This window comes from Rhipicephalus microplus, chromosome 4 (assembly GCF_043290135.1).
Source record: "Rhipicephalus microplus isolate Deutch F79 chromosome 4, USDA_Rmic, whole genome shotgun sequence".
Taxonomy (NCBI): Eukaryota; Metazoa; Arthropoda; class Arachnida; order Ixodida; family Ixodidae; genus Rhipicephalus; species Rhipicephalus microplus.
In genome coordinates, this window is record NC_134703.1 from 42,976,389 (window position 1) to 42,994,982 (window position 18,594).

The following is an 18,594-nucleotide window of genomic DNA, read 5'->3' on the forward strand; positions in this document are numbered from 1 at the left end:
TGTGGCTAAGCAGGCTGGTGTTCAAGTAGTGTCTGCTTAATGAATTCAGATATTTTCTGGAAGCATCCCTAACTGCAGCTCTGACCACAGCTGCTTTTCGCAGTTTCCTGACGTGTACAGCCGATAACTGCACGCTTCTGTATGCTTTTCCTTCAAGCGCTTGCTTTGTGGTCAAGCTATTATTTTTACCTTTTTCTATTCTCTTTCGCAGCACACACACTGTGTTGGGTGTACCAGTATCTTCTAGTTATTCGTTTTACCATTTGTTTGCTCTCTTTTACAGTATATGTGTTCTTCCGCTTAGTTTCTTTACATTTTCCTTATCTTTAAGCCTTTCTCACAAAGGCGCTCTTTTTGCAACCGATACACTGTAGCACGCTGTCATTGAACCACCAATCAGTGCAGGCTTTGTTTAATATCTTGTGCATCTCGGCATAATGCCCCGTCTTACAAGTCCTGTCCGCAGTGCGATTACCGTAGCGTCTGCAATGTGACGTCGTCAGGGTGTAGGCACATTAGCGTAAACTGAAGATGATGGAAAATTAGCGAACGCCGCTTTGAAGCTATGCTCTGATCGCCCTCTGACATACACCATATAAGGGCATCTGCTACCTGTTTCATAACATTCCCGCTCCAATTTTATTGAAAATCTCAGAAGCCTGGATACTTCTTCTGTTCGTGTTTGTATTGGCGGCGTTGCGTAGGGGCGTATATTAAATCTCACTCATGCGTTCCCCAAACGAACTTATCTTGTTTCTTTTCCTTGCTCCTTTCACACTTTTTTTCAGAACCGTCCTTATATCTTATGCTAAAGGCGTCAGTCTGCACGTGTACTAGGGGATCGATAATGTCTTTTGCATTACGTACCGAAGAGAGAAAAAACGCAGTTTGTAAATTGTGAACGTTACTTCGCAGCTTACCTAGCTGTGTATACTTTTTTTAATTTTCTTTTTACGGACCAGATAGTCTCTCACAGGAAGGAATATAAATGTTCCTATAAATGAGACCAATACTTTTTGGTGAAAGCGCGGATGAGTATACGAAATGTTTGCTAAAGTATGTATATTTCTTTTATCTGCTACAACATTATCCACTTCTTCTCTTCGAGTATATAGGTTGTCCTGTTACACATCATTCTGCTAAAAAAATGTCAGGTTGAGTGTGAGGTAATGAAAAAAAAAACAGGCAGAGGTGATGATTTTCATCTTTTTCCGAAATTGTTTTATTACTTATAAAACACGTGTTATGGAATGTTTAAAACAGAAACAGGAACGACGAGTTATGTGAATATAAAAGAACACGTTTACTAAATTACAAATTACGAATATTGTGTTGTGATGTTCGGAATGGTTTGCAAGTACGCCCAAATTACCGAGCACTTACATGATGAGAAAAACCCGCCACGGTGGTCTTGTGGTTGTGGTACTCGACTGCTGACACGAAAGCCGCGGTCGCAACGGCCGTATTTTCAGTGGAGGTGAAAACGCTTGAGGCGTGTGTACTTGAATTTGCGTGAACTTAAATGAATGCCTACGTGGTCGAAATTTGCGGAACCCTCCACTACGGCGTCTCTCATAATCATATCGAGGTTTTGGGAAGTTAAGCCCCACAAATCGATCAATCATTGTTTTTGCTGCTTGGTAACCTAGTAAAGAATGTCACAAGACATAAGTAAAAAAAAAGATGTGGCCAGCATTGAATTCCAGAATTTTTATCTACTCCTAGTTTTAACTTGCACGGCTCACGCTGGACTTGAATGCAAATGCATATTTTTTTTGTCAATGTGAGAATCTGTCGTCGGCTTGGACAAGTGTCCTTGCTGCTGATTTTGTGAGAGGGAAGCCTGTTCATGCTCTAGCAACCTAGCTACAAGACGGCTATACCCCCCTTTACTTTATGGGGTATTTACGTGCATTGAACGTGGAAGCGTCAGGCAGCGCCACCTCTTGCTATTGCGGCGAGTTTGTGGACACTCATTTTTTGCAACTAAAAACTCTGACTGCTCACGCTGAACAACCGTTTGCCGGTCACTCGTATATATAGGCACTGGGTCTTGACCTTCAAGTTAATGCCGTTGGGATATTTCTCCAGTGCGTTGTTGAGGAATGAAAATTCGTGCCGTGTAAGTTACCTAAAAACGAAATACTGGTCTTTTTGTGCAATCGAAGTTTTTTGTCTCTCATTGCCCATTAGCAGCGATTGGCATGTTGCGGTATAAAAAACATTGGTCTATAGCTGCACCCTTCGCTCCTTTGCAGTTCTCTCTCCTGTGCAACGCCGTGGTGAGCGCCAGCGTCAACACCACCACCACTGTAAATGTTAACGCCCACTGCTTCGTATCAACACACGATTCCCTCTAATGGAAGAAGGCGTCATTTTCCCCCCTTTCACTACCATTTATTGCAGATAGGGTGGCCAAACAGCTTCAAATTATGCTGTCTTCCCTGCCTTTCCCTCACCTGTATAACCCTCCAGCGTTAATTTCTCGAGTAATGCTTTGAAAAAAAAAAATGTGTGTATGCGCGGAACGTAAAATAAGAATTGCAACAAGTGCTTCCGAACACCTTGTTGTTCAGTGGAAAAATAAAATGTCTGAGTTTCTTTTTTTTACCAAGCATTTTGTCGCCACTATTTGCCGTTTATGGTAACTGAATTCACTCAGCAACGAATACAGCGACGCCTGAGAAGTGCTGAAATTCGAACGCTTGGCGACAGTCACGCCAACGTTGCATACACAGTGGAATATATCCAGATAGCATACGGACCTTGGGGCATATGGACAATGCATGGTTGCAAGAATAAAAAAACTCCGTTGCAGAGAGGTGAGTAGGACAAAACTACGTTCAGCTATCACGTGTTGTCGTCTCTTTCCAATTTTTTGTCTGCTCCGGCGATCAATTTTGCCCGTGGACCATTGGAAGTTTGTTGCGAAAGTTGAACGTATTTGTGAACATCAGCGTCACAAAACGTAGTTCGTGAGGCCGCCAGTGAAAGACAGGCCATCGCGACAAGGCAGGTCCAATAGTGGCCACCAGAGAGGTCTGTTACGACTTCAGTCAGTACTCCCATGGCGAAGCCATTTCTGCTTGTATTTTTGTTTGTACCTACGTGAAGCAATTGGAATGTTAGCTGCACTGTACCGGCATATATAGCGCCCGCATTTTTGCAATTCGTAGGCGGTGTCTTGAGAAGACCGCTTGGAGTACTCAATAACTATGGTTGCAATTTGTCAATCTTCGTTGCGACGATTGATGTTAGGGCATCGCGATTTTATAGCCCTGAAGCTTCGACGCTAGCTTGGTGATATTGCGCAAGGTTTATCGTTCTTCAATAAACTGGTGCAACACACCGTGGGCGATCTGCTATGAAGATGTTTGTGCTCATGACAACAGAGGAAACAGGGAGGGAAATTCTTGCAATAAAGACACAATGAGATTATATCGGTGTTTACATTGAATGAAAGTTTGAGAACGGGCTATTTGACAATGCGCTTACAGATAAGATATAGCTGGATCAGCGAAAACATTATTATTCTGCAGATGTCACACTTATTTCGAGACGTCTGCGCTGCTCTGTGGCAATGTTTGAGTGATATGTGGGGTTTAACGTCCCAAAACCACTATATGATTATGAGAGACGCCGTAGTGGAGGGCTCCGGAAATTTAGACCACCTGGGGTTCTTTAACGTGCACACAAATCTGAGCACACGGGCCTACAACATTTCCGCCTCCATCGGAAATGCAGCCGCCGCAGCCGTGATTCGAACCCGCGCCCTGCGGGTCAGCAGCCGAGTACCTTAGCCACTAGACCACCGCGGCGGGGCGCTGTGTGGCAATGCCAGGCTTGTTTATGTGAGGCGGCTATATAGAGCGCTGTAGGAACGTAACGCGTTTATTACATCTTTTCTGAATCATATGCATGAAACGGTAGTTTCATAACTTCATTCTGAGTCACTCACTGGCACCAGGTCACACAAAATCATATCACTGCATGGACGCGCATCTGGGTTGCACTGAAGAAGTGTTGCCGATGTTTGATCGAATAAAGAAATATTTGGTAGTACTCCATCTCGCATGCGCCATGAGGCTTTCCTGGCGAGAAAATTATCGTTATTTGCTGAGGTCAAAATGAACTAAATCCTAACGTCCTATAGTAAGGTTATCGTGTTTTACGGGGTTTAAAACATACACCATCTCTCGCCTTTGAGGTTTGTTTTTAATGGAAATGAAAACACTGTAGGCCCGTGGGCTCAGATTTGGGTGCGCGTTATAAGAATTCAAGACTGCAATTTCTCAGCAATGCTTGTAACTACACGCAGTTTTCATTATCTATCTTTGTCTTGTATGTGCTTGAATTCTTATACATTTTTAGTTGACTTATGTTGCCTTCCTGATTTGCGCATCTGATACTTGTTTCTTTATTTTGTTTTTTTTTCTTGTGTGTTATATATGTTGTACCCACCCCCTCTGTAATGCCCTACGGGCCCTGAGGGTATTCTAATAAATAAATAAATAAACCCCAGGTGGTCTAAATTTCCAGAGCCCTCCACTACGGCGTCTCTCATAACCATATGGTGTTTTTAGGATATCAAACGTCACATATTAATCAATCAATCAATCAATCAATATTATGACGCTACTCTCGTCACATATCATGATACTGCACCAGAACAGCTGTTTGCCATTTTTCAGGTGTTTTGTTTTTTGCTTCTTTGTGTGTGTGTGTGTGTGTGTTTGTTTGTGTGTAAGCAAGACATGATAACAATGAGCTTCCTACAATTACTACCACTGCAGTTCACCGAAAGACCTTTATTACTCATTCAGTCATTTTAAAAAAAAGGACTGGGTCCTCAGCGTGTGACTACATGCATGACTTGTTGGTTGGGAAAGCAAATATAGGGCGGCAACTGCTTTAGCATTTCATTGCTACAAGAGGCAATTAGCCGAGTTTCGTCGCTTAGTATGGGGCGAGCATAAGCTGACGCACGCTTGTGCGTGTATGTTTTCTAAGATTCTGCGTAAGATGACATAAAACTGGCGGCTGGATATGTAATCATTTTGAAAGAACGCCCATGATAAAAGTGGGGGTGCACGTGTAAAGAACGCGTGCGGAAGAGAAATAAGACCATGTCTACTATGGAGCATGACAAACGTTCCACAAGCTCTGATAGGCTTCCTGCGAGGTAACTTATATTGTACAGTGACGCATTCCACAACATTCTACATTACATGAGCTGGCATACCAACTACGAGGTAACATAGAATCGGAAACCTCCGTGATAGAAATAGTACCTCCAATCAAGGGTTTAGGCATCATCATTCGGGAAAACATGTTATGCAATGAACATGTCAAGATAATATCCAACTTGCTCAAGTTACTGGTGTACGATTAAGATTACGCCTCTCGTTCCCATTGAAATGGAAACTCTTTCTTCATAATTCTCTTTTTTATCTCATATAAGCTACTGTCATCTCGTATAGAGCATTGTAACAAGTTCGATTTTCAATTTTACTTGAAATTGTAACCTAACAATTTCAAGTACTCCATTCGATGCACGCACTGATCCTACTTTTTATTAGTTAGATATGTCGCTAAAAGCAGTGTGCAATGTGATTCTGAAGAAACGGTTGTTAATGAAAAGGAAAAATAGCATGTATTTTTAGAGCATCTGTCACGGCTAACATCAAATTCAAGCACGTTGAGTACATGGAACAAAGATACCTATTATGTGCCACATTTTCGAACACATTATGGAAAACAAGTGATACTTCATATCTTGCCATCCTTACTGTAACTCTATATATTAACTGCCATACTTTCTTTTGCGAAGGCTGTGGATGGGTTGATCACACATCTCAATAATTTTAATGAGTATGCATTTTTTGTTTAAAGTATCCAGCACGGTGTATTTGTACTTTTGTACAACCATTAGTGGATATTCATCATGCTTGTATGTATAACGTGGATAATATTTGTTTCTTATGTTCAAAGTGTGTAGCGAAGCGTTGCGAACTTTGTGTATGGATTAGTTCAATGTTTCAGATACAAGTGGTCTTTACAATTAGCTCTCTTTTATCGGTATTTTAAAATTTCTTTCTTGCAGCTGCAAAAACGCGTTTCTTTGAATTTATTTATGTTCATCTATAGCCTTTACAGACACAGCTGTTTTTCTTTCTGTACGCTGTTCTGTAAGCTGTTTGTGCATTGTACTTTTCATTTGGCACATCACTGTTTGTTGCCAAAAAAAAAAAGCAACACAGACGTCGGCAAGCCGTTGTGTTTTTTTGTCCGTGTTCCTGTTATCTGCACCCTGCTTAGATTCCAGCTAAGTTCAAATAAAGTTCAAAGTATTGGCAGGGTATGGACTTGAGCATTTTTCGCACTTTTTTTCTAACTCTGCATTAATGAGCGACCGTTCAAATCAGTACAATAGCCGCTATGTTCAGACTGATAAACAACGTCGTGCCCGAGAAAATGCCATAGCATAAAACGACGCACAACAAGACACGCGCCGTCGCCTCCGGAATGGTTTCTCTTACTTCGAAATATTCCGGCGGAAGCATTTGAAACAAATTGCGCGGCCTGTCCCTAGCGCCTAATTGTTTCAACCCCGAAGCAACGCCTCAATGGCACGCCTCGTCTCGACAGCTATGCCATCACAGAAAGGGAGTTAATGATGTCAGCGAACGCGTTGTGCAAAAACAAAAATAAATGTTTTTGTCTTGGGAAAAAAGTACGTTGACGACAGGGTGAGTGCTTCATAATCAAGAGCATGAGAAAAAAAAAATATGATGCAAGTGCTTCAAACAGCGAAATGTTTTGTGTCGTTGTAGGCGCAAAAACATAATTCGCAAGAAGACAATTACTGAAGATGCAACTGCTCATTCCTGGGATATCATGATTAGTACGATGAGGACAATTAACTGAGCAGAGATAGCGGCGACACGATGCGCTTGACGATCGTCAAATAGCCCCTTCAATGGCTTCAGTCGTTTATTTATTTTAAACTGTTGAGGTGTGCACTTGTCCTGTCATCAACTTTGTTATTTTAGAGCACAAGCTTCAGGTACTCATTCCTGCGTTGAGAGTCGGCGCCGTCGTCGTTACCTTGCCATTGGTGGTGCAACTATAGACAGGAAAAAATAAAACGAGAAAAATATTTCCCAACAGAGTAGAATACGATTCCGGGAATTCTGCATGGTGGTCAAGTATTCTGCCACAAAGAGCGATAGAGAGAGAGAGACATACATTTTTTTTATGTCCTTCCTGTTGTCAAGGAAAACGGGGTTCAGGAGACTAGCCCTACTGGATACCCCCCCCCCCCCTCTTCCTCAGGTGTCGGAAATCTTTGGAATTTGTGGGGTTGCCACGCTGGAGCTCGAAACTCATTTGTAAAAACACCATATACAGGAGTCATGTCGCGCAAGAGATCGCCTTAACCTATGTAATATCACGTGGCAGAAAAGCACAATAACGGCCAGTCATCACACAATGCTGATTGCGCAACGAATGCGCTGTTTGATGCTTCCCACTAACTGCAAATGGCTATAAGCCTTAAGTCTTAATAATCATCAGCCACGTGCAGCATCAACCAAGTGCACCAAACACCTTACAAAGGCATAGCGGTTACCTCGTTTATCTGCAAAGAAGCAAAAATTTGCGTACTAGCTGCTGTCTTACTTCGCAAAAACCTTAATTTATGGTGTAGTCAATACCTTGCTGAAACCAAAACACCAAACATAGTTGGCCTTGCCTCAACACGAAGCGTCGTTCAGAATTTCCATTAGGCAATGCCGTAAGCTTTGGTGAATTTTTTTACTGTTATGCTTTATAATGAATAGCCAACACGCCCAGACCTACTGCCTTTTGATTTACCATAATACAATAAAAAATGCTGTACACGACTCCTTCGTAGAGAGACATAGTTATTCAGGGATAGGATAATATATAGCAAAAACCACCAGTCCTATGCTTTCGCAATAAAAGGGGTGATCAAGAACTTTGTGTACTAGAACTGATGCCCAGTTGCAGAATCAATTTAGTCTTCACATGCACGAGACTCTAATAAAAGTTCTCTGCGCTTGTATTTAAGCTAAACTACTATATTCTTCGTGAAATATTGAATTATCTATCGAATACGAGCAAAACAGCAGCAACTATTCAATTAGATCTGTACTTTCGAATATTCGCACACAATTACTATAGATAAAAGCCAGCACATCTAAAATACAAAAGCAGCAGAAAAAAAATGCAGTTCGTCTTTTTTTTTTTTTTGGTCCCGAATGTCAGAAGAAAGTGAACGCGTTTGACGATCCCTTATTTATTACATTCTGAAAACTGAAGCTCTGGCTTAGAAGAGTTAATCCGAGGCACGAGGCGCCTAACGTTGCGAGGCTTAAAACACGGGAAATGAAAGGGCTCAAAATATCTCACATGCGTACGTCACCACGGGAACAGAACAAAAACCGAGTAAGAATGAGAATAGGCGGTGAAGCCGAGGAGCCCCACCAAAGCTCGAGTCTGTCCTGGTTAGTCTTTACTGCTCAACATCTTGACCACAAACGAAAGAGCGAGGGCCGGCCGCGAAGTTCTTGAACTGCGCAGGCAAGTGCATTCAATAATTTTTCTTTATCTTTCTGTTAGTGCTCCCTCGCTCCATCATTCAGAAGCAGCTCTGTCTACGAATAAACTAGTTAAAAGTATGCCGCTCGCGTTGTCGTTCTATTCACTGTTGTTGTCTTTTGTATCAGGCCAAGTTGTGAAACAGAAGAGCACGGAAACTAGAAAGCACTGTCGAGCGCTAGCGCACGAGAATGTCATCGTCACCGATCGTCTATGCGGTCATGCTAATTCAGCGAGCTTCTTGACTTTGCCTAGGGAATAGCTGTGCTTTCGGAAAGCATCAACGACAACTGTACGATGACTCTCAGTCTTACTCGCTGGTTGATGTGCCTTTGTATACTGCAGAATCAGGGAATGGTGTAGGCTTAGCCAAGCAACGTGGTCCTGTACAAGCCTAATTCAACACCGTGTTACGACGCAAGGCAAGCTAAGTAGGCTTCGATTCTTGCTTTTTTGAACCCTTTGAATAGCATGCCATTCGAGACCTTTTCAACCACAATTTGTGACGGACTACGAAGATCATTTCTGGCAATGTGCGCCACTGTGCTAGCATCCGCAGTGCCGGTGCTGATTAGGCCTCTATCTTTTTGGTTATAGGGAAAGCTAAAACGTGGCTAATGTCGACTAGCTAATTCTAGCTCTCGATAAATCATCTTCACTCATGAATAGCGTTGAGCAGTGTTGGCATAAAGCGACCAGGTGGATTTTTTCTGTCACAAATGTCCTATGTTGTTAAGTGATGCAAAACAAACGCGTTAGTTGTTCGAATTCATTACAAATTGTGGCAAGGGTCTGCTACTTTGTATACGTTAGTTATAGCCTTCTGCTGCTACAATAATTTCTTCGCATACGAAATCCATAATTGGGTTGTCAACCTTTTTCGTAAGCTAGTTTGAGAAGCTAGTCCGTGTTGTGTCAATTTGAAGATATGAGCCATGAAAGAAGACACATTAACCTCTTGCGAAAATACAGGCGACCAATTGCTCGTAGACTTTAGGACCCTGACTCGTTTCGCACTTCTTCATACTAAACCACAGATCACGAGCATTTTCCTAACGTCTTTTACTTCACAACATTTCATTCTTCTTTGGTAGCAGTATCGATTTCTTCGGTGCCGGTAACGCTTCCCATGAGAGCTGACGTCAAGCTTTTCGTCGCCTCTCGTCTGGTCTATTCACCCCTCGCGCCGTCCTGAAACTTTCCGCCTGGTCTATCCGTCTCTGTGCACTACAGCCATGACTAACGAGTGGCGCCCGGAAGTGGGCGACGAACTACCTGCCTCTCGTGTCTCTTTCCGGCTGTCAGCCATAGTCGTGAGAGACTCCTTTCATGGGCGTGACGTCCATGCTTGTCAATTATATTCCAGCCATTGCATGCCCGGCTTATGCTAGCAGCATATAGTATCATCCATCATTTATGCTTCGGTGCACGGACATGTGCTTCGAAGATAGATAGATAGATAGATAGATAGATAGATAGATAGATAGATAGATAGATAGATAGATAGATAGATAGATAGATAGATAGATAGATAGATAGATGGATAGATTGATAGATAGATAGATAGATAGATAGATAGATAGATAGATAGATAGATAGATAGATAGATAGATAGATAGATAGATAGATAGATAGATAGATAGATAGATAGATAGATAGATAGATAGATAGATAGATAGATAGATAGATAGATAGATAGATAGATAGATAGATAGATAGATAGATAGATACGCTCAAAGTTGCCGAAGTTCGCTAAGAAATGCTTCGCATGATGTGTCACTCAATAAAAAAAAAATGCAACACGGTCACCCTCCCTCCGCATGCTTCGCATAACGTCGATTCCCATGTACGTGGGATCTGCGAAATATTTTCCTTTTTACATGAAGGTAATAGTTACAATAAAACATTCTAAAGTGTAAGGCAAATAACAGGTTTGTTAAGCTTAGAGCAGGAGTCGTCATTGTTAGTTTAGGCAGAAAAAAATCCGAAGGAAAGCTGTATTTTTTACGCATATACGTACGCATGTACGACATTTTATGGAGAGTTGAGATATGAAGCCACGTGCTGTAACTGTATTCTGAAAATGTGCGCGATGTCATAGTAAGGTATGACATGAACAGAAGCCGAGAATAATAAAACACATATGTGATCAGATATGTACAAACAAGCAGTGATCGTAAGAACACTTAATCGCATAATTTCTCGACGGATGTGTCTGGTATTCTAGAGAGCAAATGCACATATACACAAGATGTCGAAGTAGATAAGGCCTATGTAATAATCAACTTTCGGGAAATTACGAAGAGTTTGAATACGAACCCTGACGAATTTTTAATAAGCTAGGATTCATTATAGAAACAAAAATTGACAAGAAGATGCTGTTGGCTTCCGTTGGCTTCTCTATTTTGGTGCGCTAATCAAACAAAAATCTGGTGATGTCACATAAAACTGCTAGGGTCAACAAATATGCAAGATGGTCAACAAATATTTTCAAGTTTTTTTAAAGACGATAGTCTTTCTTGGGGACCTTCTACGCAAAAATTTTGTCTGCCTATCTGCCTGCCTGCCTGCCTGTCTGTCTGTCTGTCTGGCTGTCTGTACATTTGTCTGTTTGTCCACTTTAACGGCACTGGGCACTTGAAACGGCCGACCCTTTCCGCAGCGCCCACCAATGTTGCTCAAGATTTAGCGTTCATACTTGTGCAATCATCACTTATTAAGCGATTATTGCGCTAGTCTGGGGCACCATAACAACACGTATATATTCTGCATGTGCATCTCTTACTATAACATGCATACATAGGCAATTTTAAGGACCCTAGTACTTATCACGCCGCGCTTACCATGCAACGCTTGCACGAAAAGGTGAGTGTTTCCAATGCTTTGCTAAGACGCAATGGTGGTGGCACCTACCCGTCGCCCTGCGTTCCTCACCTTATCACCTCTGAGACGGTCGCGTACAACCGTCTCGGAGCCATGCACTTCGTTTTGCAACAAGACTGCCAGGTGACGCTCATGTCTCCCGTGTGACGTGACTTGTTAAGGCTATTTTCTTCCGGTGACATTTGCAGCGAAGGACGTGGTTACACGACCTGTTTTTTTTAATATGCGCCAGTATGCAATACGGCATAAATTAATTTGAAAATGATAATTCAGTGGGATGTCTACCTTAGCCCAAGTTATGCGTAAAATCAGTGACACTCGCCTGGCTGTTACATCGCTTTTTCTGATTCTGCTCTTCGGAGCGTGGATACGCTCCGAAGACCTGAAGACGCAACGATGGGCCATCCAGCAACTTGAGGTAGGCTTTGGCGAAACAACGGAGAAAAGGAGCCGACGGCTCGTCTAACGAGCACAGAGGCACCCGAGTAACGGTCGCCTAGTCAGAGCACAACATCCTCGAGGTCTAAGCTGTGAGATGATCAGACTCTAATAGCCGTAACCTTAAGATAGGGAATCTTAAGATAGGCCCTGCGAGACCGGGGACTTCCTAGACGGCGGATGTATAAATAAATGTTATTTCCCCCTCCCTCACCGTCCCCAAGTGTTCGTTTTATAATTGATCATGAACGTGTATCACAAAGATAGCGATGTATCACCAAGCATCAACGTGGATATGACCACAATAAACAATGCATAGTAGTCAAACAAGAGAGAGAGAGAGAGATAAAGATGCAAGGAAAGGCAGGGAGGTTAACCAGACGCACATCCGGTTTGCTACCCTGCACTGGGGAAGGGATAAAGGGGAGAAAAGAGGTTGCAGAAAGATGAGAAGGTACACCCAATCACGAGCACACTCGGGGAGCCCACACAGAAACAAACATTGTGCAAGGCTTCTTACACTCTTGTAAACTAAATAATCGAAAACTTTGTAAGCACAGACTTTAATTTCGTGTTATACCAATTTGCCTAAAGGTGAAAAGCTCAACCATGTTCTTTTGTATTTATTTCCTATAACCCACCTTAAAGTATCTATGGAGATATTTGTGGACTCGCCTAGTGAACGCTGCCTTAGATCCAGCTCTAGCACTTTCAACGGTGAACTATTGTCAACAACTTCCTAATTCAAGACAGAGATTATAAGATTGTCCCAGTTGTGCGCATGATCGGCGAGATGAAAAAGTCCAGGTCCAGAATCTCGGTCGCGTGTCATGCTCGTGCAATGCGATCTTGATTAATTATGACGCTGGTAGTGTGTCCTGTCAACTGACACACTTCGGCCACCGTTGACAGACATCTTCATGTTCCTAAGCACGTATTCAACTATGTTACTCTACTATTGCTGATAACTTTAGAGAGATAAAAGTTGAAGCTGCTAACAAACTAATACCGCCATGAAAGTTTCAATTTTTACGTAACAAGGTAGCACACGTAGATTTAACTAAAGCCGATAGAATGAATGAAAAGCTCCAAATACAGGAAAATATTGCTTTGCTGATGGCAATCTGCGAAGCTGATTGCCAGTGAATGAAGTTATGGTTCAAAATTATCTATTTACGAACAACACGGTTTCCATACATTAAGGATCTATAAAAGAGACCTACAAAGCACAAAAATGGGACAACATGGAACATCGTTCATTTCAAATTCGTTTTGCTATGCCAGCTGGAAATTATTATAGATGCGTTCGTAATACACCTACTAGAGCCTTTGTAGTGTCAAGGTGACATTTCTACGTGTGTGTTTTTTTTTTCTTGTTCAGGTATGCATTTTTTTTTGTAGCAGGAAGGAAGGAAGAAAGTTTAAGCGGAAAGACAGGGAGGTTAGCCAGTTCTTAGACCGGCTGGCTACCCTTTGCTGGGGAAAGGGGTGAGGGGAATGAAAGATGTTAAAAAGAAATGTTGCGAAGAGAGAGAAAAATTAAAAAAAATTGCGACAGAGGAAAGGCAACATCAAAGAGTATAAGACACTAAATTCTGTCTCTGAGGCCAGTTGTCCGCAACATGCGCAGCAAAGCTTTTGTAGCAGAGTTTCCTCGCAAGAAACCTCCTGCTCTCTAAACCTCTACTCGACTTGGCAAACTCGACTTGATTCTCAACCAGACGGAAAACAAAAGAGGGAGATAAGAAAGAGTGAAACTTCGACGAAAATGCGCTGTTTCTGTCTCTTTTGTTCGTTTCTTCTTGACACGTAGCAAGTCGAGCCTACAAACGAAGCAGGTTTTTTTTTTTTTTTAACTGGTGGCTGTGCAAGATTGATTATATGTGTGGTTTAACGTTCTAAAACCACCATATGATTATGAGAGACGCCGTAGTGCAGGGCTCCGGAAATTTTGACCACCTGGGGTTCTTTGACGTGAACCCAAATCTGAGCACACGGGCCTACAACGTTTCCGCTTGCATCGGAAATGCAGCCGCCGCTGAGTCGTTCAATTATGAACCAACTAGTCGACAAAGAATTATTGCTGCAGCGAATTTCTAGTTTTGCTGGCTCTTTTCAGCGTTTCTCGGAAAAGCCGCCGGCTGCTATAGTTAGCGTTGACCTTGTCGCGAGGTCCATTTGCATGTCGCGATATCTCTCCGATATCACAAAAAATAAATTTGTTCCAATCGAGGTGAGGGCAGTGTTCAGGGCTCTTGAGCCACCGTGCATGGGGCCACGTCGGGAAGTATGCATACTTATGAAGTCAGAATGGGACAGACAAGTATGCTTATACCTTGACCTGTGCTCTTTTCGGTCTCTTTCCTTCTTTCCTTCTGGTTACGCAGCAGAACGAGTTTACAAGTGTGAACCAACCAGTCTGCGAAGAAGTACTGCTGTACTCAACTGTAGTGTAAGATGGTGCTTGGAACTTGCTGTTGTGCGTTGTTTGACAAGGTTGCTTCATTGAGTCAATATCTGTTTATTCATAAATGTATTTATGTATTTATTTACTTGAGGATACCCTGCAGGCAAAGGCTTTGCCATAGTAAAGAGAAGTAGAAGAAATCAGCATATTGCACTAAAACAAGTATAAGGAGGAATGCGATCCAATTGAATGAAAATGACTCAAGTGCACTGAAAATGTAATATATACATATTTATTTACTTGAGGATACCCTACAGGCAGAGGCTTTGCTTTAAGAAAGACGAGTACAAGTAATCAGCATATCGCATTAAAAAAGTATAAAGAATATTGGGACGCAATTGAATGAAATTGAGTGAAGTGCATTTAAATTGTAATAAGTATGTTAATATGGCACAAAACTTAGTTATTAAAGCACAAAAAAAGGAATCAACCATTTAACAAGAGTTTATAAGCCCTGGATTGCAATGGATTATCATCTGTAGGTCAGGTGAACTATATATAACGGTACTAAATAAATAGCGACTTCGACACAGAATCGCGCCAGCACTTTAGAATGTTTAGCGAAAACATTCTGCGAAGTTTTTTTATTTATTATTTTATTTTATTTAATGCATACTGCAGACCTTCACAGGTCCAAGCAGGTGGGCACGGTACAAGTAGCAAGTACATGTTAGGCACTGAAGTCACGTAAAAAAGGAAAAAGGAAAGAATTCAACATACAAGTATACAGGTTTACACACCCAACACACAGTTTACACATAGTAAATCAACCAAAGTGGATCTTCAAACAGAGTCTTTTAGAAGGTTCCTTTCTTCCACTGTTCGTGGAAAAAAAGAAAATTTAAATGCATCTGTCCGTGCAAAGTAAGGTGTTAGGGTTCCGGGGTGATGGTGTCTCGTATGCCTTGTCGATATGGGTGTCAAGTTAAATTGCCACACTTAGTCAGAGTCCTAGGATGATTGTTGTCGAGCAGAACTCACGTGAAAGAGACTTGGTCGTGTGCGTAAAACTGCAAAGCGCACTCAAGTGCGGGCTGTGAAATTCCAAATCTGTTATTGTTCGCACTGTTTGGAATGCCCACTGTAAACTTAACGAGCGGTGTGCTGTTCTGCTAACGAGCACCATTCATGGTCGTTGTACTGCATATGCACTGTCTGAACTGTTGGTGCCACGCGCACTCATTTTCCTGTTCAATCTTTTCTATCACTTTTTTAAATTTATGAGGTCAACAAGCCAAGTAGTGAGATAAAAAGAAAAATAAGGTTTACGCGGTGTCGTTTTATGAGATTAAAACACGAATGTGGTTGACGCCCAGATTATTTCGTGTTTCTTGTCGCAAAATATAAGTTTACGACACAGTTCGAACCGTTAACAGATGGGCATAAAGCACAGGGCATGAGCTTACAGAAGGTAAAGAAATACATAGGGCCTTCTACAGACATGAGAATCTTGAATGTATGTACAAGAATGCTCGTGACTTCTTGCCGTTATTGTGTCCTTGAAGCAATAGTGGCGTTTTTGTTTCAGTGCCGAAAAACGCCATCGCAGTTTCGGCGAGGGGTCTTGTCTTCACCAAGACAGAAACGGTAGATAAAATATGGCCTACATCCATTAGTAAATATTTATCCGCAACAACATTTTTTCGTAAAATGTGGTCTGTACCTACAGACACAGCCCGTTGTTGATTGAAACGCTACAGTCATAGCCTCATGGTGAGCCTGGCGTGTCTGTGGTCTTTCTCTAACAGTGTCTTGTCTAAATCGGTATGAAAATAGTACATGGCCGTGTATTAGGACTTTATTGATTATATAAATGTGTTATCTTCTGAAAAAATTCCTGTTCAGTTTAAAAGACACTGTAATAGTGCGAGCACAAAATAAGCATTTACCCTAAACCAAAAATAGTAAACAAAATACACAATAAAATGTAGCCTGACCTTACATGCTCCAAAAGGAATTGCTAAAAGGATCGACAGAAAAATAAGGCAGCACTTCATTAAGATCATGTGGAGCCAGCCAGTGGAATGTTATGGATGACTACTAGCCAGCTGCTGGCTGATTTGTTTTTTTGTGAGTGTTTGCGTGTCGATGGTGACACATTTGCATTGACGCAAATGAAAAATTTCAGAAGTGATGTTGAATCAGTGGCGTAGCCAAGGCGCCAGTACTGAGGTTTAAACCCCCACCCATCTTGAAAATTTTTATTTTTACACGTGCAGACATACACGCACACATACAAGCACACGCATATTATCAAAAAACTATGGTTTGAAGTCACCCTTCCTCCCTCTGCCACTTGAAACCTCCCCCTCCTCCCCAAAAAATCTTTTGGCTGCATTGATGAGTTGAGAATATCTTTTGGCGGCTTTGCTGAGTTGATGTAAAAAATGCACCGTTTATTTGTTGCCTCGAAGTAGGTGTATAGTACAAACTATGTGGTTAATAGCGTAAGGGCTGCTGTTAAATTTGCCCTTACTCAAGCCTGCCTATGCATTAGGCTCTTACTTTTGTGCAAGCAATCACGGGGTTAGCGAAATATCCGAGGTCTCTTCTGTCAAACTACGCAGCCACCTGTAATATATAGTCAATATTACTTCCCCACGCGCTTATGGGATTTGAAGAGAGGCTAATGATCATAATGAGTCTTGTTGTATTGACTGAAGAGAAAAGAAGCAAGCGTGCTTCTACTGTCATGGTCCTCGATTGATATGTGGGGTTTAACGTCCCAAAACCACTATATGATTATGAGAGACGCCGTAGTGGAGGGCTCCGGAAATTTAGACCACCTGGGGTTTTTTAACGTGCACCCAAATCTGAGCACACGGGCCTACAACATTTCCGCCTCCATCGGAAATGCAGCCGCCGCAGCCGGGATTCGAACCCGCGCCCTGCGGGTCAGCAGCCGAGTACCTTAGCCACTAGACCACTGCGGCGGGGCCTGTCATGGTCCTCGTTATCGTATATTTGAAATCACCTGTCCACTGAAAGGAATAGTTATTAAGAAAGAAGGAGGCAAAAAAAAAACATTGTGTACGAAGACACTGTGTATGAAGAGGCTCAACCACGACTATTGATAATAAAAGCCCACATTGAAGCATTCAATTGAAGCGTAAGCTACAGAAAAAGAAAAAAAGCGTCAGCCCGCGGACACGACCGTGAACAGCTTTATCTAAGTGTCTCTTTAGGGCGGCCTAAGTGGCCAAGCCGTGCGAGCCTCAGCGCAGAAATCGGCACACTTCGCACAACGATACAGGTGGCTTCCCAGAAATCGTTTACGCGTCGGGAATGAAAGGCAGCCGCAAATGAAATCCACACTTGCTAAGTGGGCGTGTCTAATTGGGGATGAGAGCAAGCGACGGCAGCGCTTGCACTCTGCTACCCACGAATAACACCTAGCATGAAACTATCAGACGTTAGGAGTTAATGAACAAACACAGAAGACCATGCAGGAAAGACTAGCTAATGAAAATGCAAGGGGCAGGCGAATGTGGGCATTGGAAACAACATTATTGGAAATTTAAAGGTGTGCTAAGTACCCTCGTTGATCCCACGACTTATCGGATACGAGGAATTGAGAGTGTTTTCCGCAAGGGTAAAAGGAGCTGTACGAAATATCTACTGATATAAAAATTTGTGTGGTGGAAACCCCAAGACAGAGATCTTCCGGAGTTACAGCCGTCGATGACTGCGTGAGTTAGTAGGAACTCAAGTACAACCTCGTTATTTGCCTCAGGCTTCAGCGATCAGGCAGTAATAAACAGTTTCTAACGCATCACACGTTTCTAAATAAAATTTAGCCTTACCATGGCAACAAAAGGTCATATGATGCAGCACTCACGAAATGATCGCCGGATGCGTTGTCCAGTGGCAATCACTCCACATCTTTCTGTCCGGCGGTACCTCCCCACTGGTTTCAATTACTGCGAGTGTGCAGATACCAGGCTACTGATATTAGTGACGCAATTGACAGACGCTGCTATAGCTTAGCTTGCATGTTTGTTGAAATTCTGTATACGCTATCTGAAGCAAACAGGGAGAGCTTGCTATCCTTTCGTGTCCGACCACGCTACCCACGCCATGCGACCATGCTACCCACGCACCAGCATGTCAATATTTGCTGCAACCTGCACGCCATTCTACGTCCCGTTTATGCTTGAAACATAGAAAGTGGATGCAAGATACAC

General features: G+C 42.4%; 1 long non-coding RNA gene across 1 annotated transcript in view; it reads left to right on the top strand.

Annotated features, from left to right (window-relative positions):
• LOC142813891 (uncharacterized) overlaps nt 1-18,594 on the top strand; it is a 152,863-nt gene that overhangs the window by 125,223 nt on the left and 9,046 nt on the right. The window contains exon 2 of the long non-coding RNA XR_012894718.1: nt 2,259-2,312. This is a non-coding gene — a long non-coding RNA (uncharacterized LOC142813891). The remainder of the gene's footprint in view (nt 1-2,258; nt 2,313-18,594) is intronic.